This window comes from Austrofundulus limnaeus, unplaced genomic scaffold (assembly GCF_001266775.1).
Source record: "Austrofundulus limnaeus strain Quisiro unplaced genomic scaffold, Austrofundulus_limnaeus-1.0 Scaffold195, whole genome shotgun sequence".
Lineage (NCBI taxonomy): Eukaryota > Metazoa > Chordata > Actinopteri > Cyprinodontiformes > Rivulidae > Austrofundulus > Austrofundulus limnaeus.
Genome location: NW_013952597.1, coordinates 803,109 through 805,389, shown reverse-complemented (window position 1 = coordinate 805,389; position 2,281 = coordinate 803,109). Strand labels below are relative to the sequence as shown.

The 2,281-nt window shown below is 40.8% G+C and overlaps 1 protein-coding gene across 2 annotated transcripts in view; it reads right to left on the bottom strand.

The window, feature by feature from the left end:
• The window catches only part of nrp2a (neuropilin 2a), an 84,689-nt gene that overhangs the window by 15,836 nt on the left and 66,572 nt on the right, over positions 1-2,281 (bottom strand). The window lies entirely within an intron of this gene.

The following is a 2,281-nucleotide window of genomic DNA, read 5'->3' as shown; positions in this document are numbered from 1 at the left end:
GTGTGTGTGTGTGTGTGTGTGTGTGTGTGTGTGTAGGACGAAACTGTCTGCTGTTTGACAGGCCCCTTCTGCCCACCACACACACCGAGTGTTTGACACTTCAGACAGCGACTCTGACAGCACCTCCCCTCGGCCCTTTGCACCGCCGGAGAGAACAATGTCACTCCCGCTCCGTGCGACAGCATTTTATCTTATTTCTTTTTGTTAAGAAGATGGAACATATTCAAGCAGTTTATTGCTCCGGCTGGGGTACCTTGCCTTACTTCCAACTTCCTTATTGCCCCGCCTCTTGTTCGCCGCACAGCTCATAATGGAGCCCGCTTTCATAAACACGGGACAACAAAGCGTTATTAATCTATATCTCAGGGTTTCTCCTGCGGATGGAAGCAAACAATGACTCATTTCGCGAAGCCTGGTTTTCAAATAACACCACAATCCACAGTGGCTAATTCTGCTCTTATTACTGGGTTGGTGGACGAGGTCAAAAGGTGATGAGGAAACTCTATAGAGGATTAAAGTCTTATTTGATAGTGAAGATAATGACCCTGTGCTAGCTGACCTTTGACATCAGCAGGAAATAATCAAAGGCTTGTATTGAAATGATACTTTCTACATAAAAGGAGTAACCTAACGGGTATTTGCAATGGATCGGTGATGAGAGAAGCTGCTTTGAAGCTTTTGTTTAAAACTAAAACAGGCGCACTTCCTCTTGYTGTGAGGTCGACGGATGAAGCTGCCTGGTGCCATGGTGTCAGAACAACCACCTCACCCTCAAACACCAACAGAACACAGGAGCTGGTGGTGGACATTAGGGAGGAGAGGAGACCTCATCAACCACTGCTCATCTGTGCTCGGGAGAGCAGCTTCAAGTACCTGAGCATCCACATCAAAGAAAGCCTTACCTGGACTCAGACCATCACACAGCTGCTAAAGAAGGCCTAACTGCAGCTTTACTTTTTAAGGATGCTGAGAAACGTTTGGTATTTCACCCAAGATCCTCAGGAAYTTTTACAGCTGTGTGTTGGAGAGGGTCCTAAATAAGGTTGGGCATCGAGTCCCAGATGACCAAATTTCAAATTAAGTGGAATAATCCGCCAGTTGCACTTGGTAAGATTTGAAATGAGGAAAACATTTCCAGGCTAACAAATTAATAATCAACCATATTCTGCTCTTGCTTAGTATATTGTCTCAAAACGAGATCAAAAATACTCTGGCTGGATATAAGTGTATGATTTGGTTAGATGGACAAGTTTTGCAGAGTACCTCTGTGTGAAACGTAAATTCATCACATCTGTTCATCTAGAAAGAACTCTGGTTAGCTACCTCATATAAAAAGCCATGTAAACCTTTTTGACCCTGCCTCTATAAAGAATCAATATTGGGAATCATTGGGAAACGGAATCCAAATGATTGGTTGATTAAATTCTAACAATGTCCAACTCTAGTTCTGACCAGGTGCATCCCATTCTGGTACAGCAGCACTACTGCCATGGACCAAACRCCTGCAGAGGGTGGTGAAGACTGCTGAGAAGATCACAGGGACTTTGCAGCAGAGACACTCTCACTTCTACCCGCAGGCTGGAGGTGTGAATGCAGAACCTCCAAAGTGCCATCAGACTCTTAAATAACTGAATGAATCCAACASTTGACTGGACCTCTTGCACATTTGCACCTTTTTAACATATTTGATTTTACACTTTGCACACTCCACTTATTGGACCTCTTGGAATCTACGTATATATGGTTTGTTCTATTTTTTTTTTAAAATAAAATCACAAAAAGAAAACAACCGTGAGGTTTCTTTTTCTATTTTTTTAAACAAAACCTAAGTGTAAAAATGTCAAATTGAACTAATATAAAAATCCAGTGTTGGATTTTTTTTGCTTTATTTAGATAAATCTAAAATAAAGTATATATGGTTGTTTTAATATGAAGCGATACCGGAAATGGCAGAAGTCGTCAAAGAATAAGAGTTGCTAGAAGAAGACTGCTTAAAAACAGAAACCATTCCTGAAGACATTGGCAATGGCTGCATTCAAACCTTATTCTGCATAACTTGAAATATTAAAGCAATTTTGTTCACAGTGAGATCGACTGCCTCTAAATAGGACTTTGTTTGTTTCTGAAGTGCTCAGTGAAAAGTTAACTTTCTAGGGTTTCAGGCCATGATGTTCCAGTTCCACCAGAAATAGTGAGCTACCTAAATATTTAGCTTCTTTGCTTTACACATCAAAATAAAAAAATAAAGTTTTTCTATTGCGTTTTTTAATTGATGTATAAC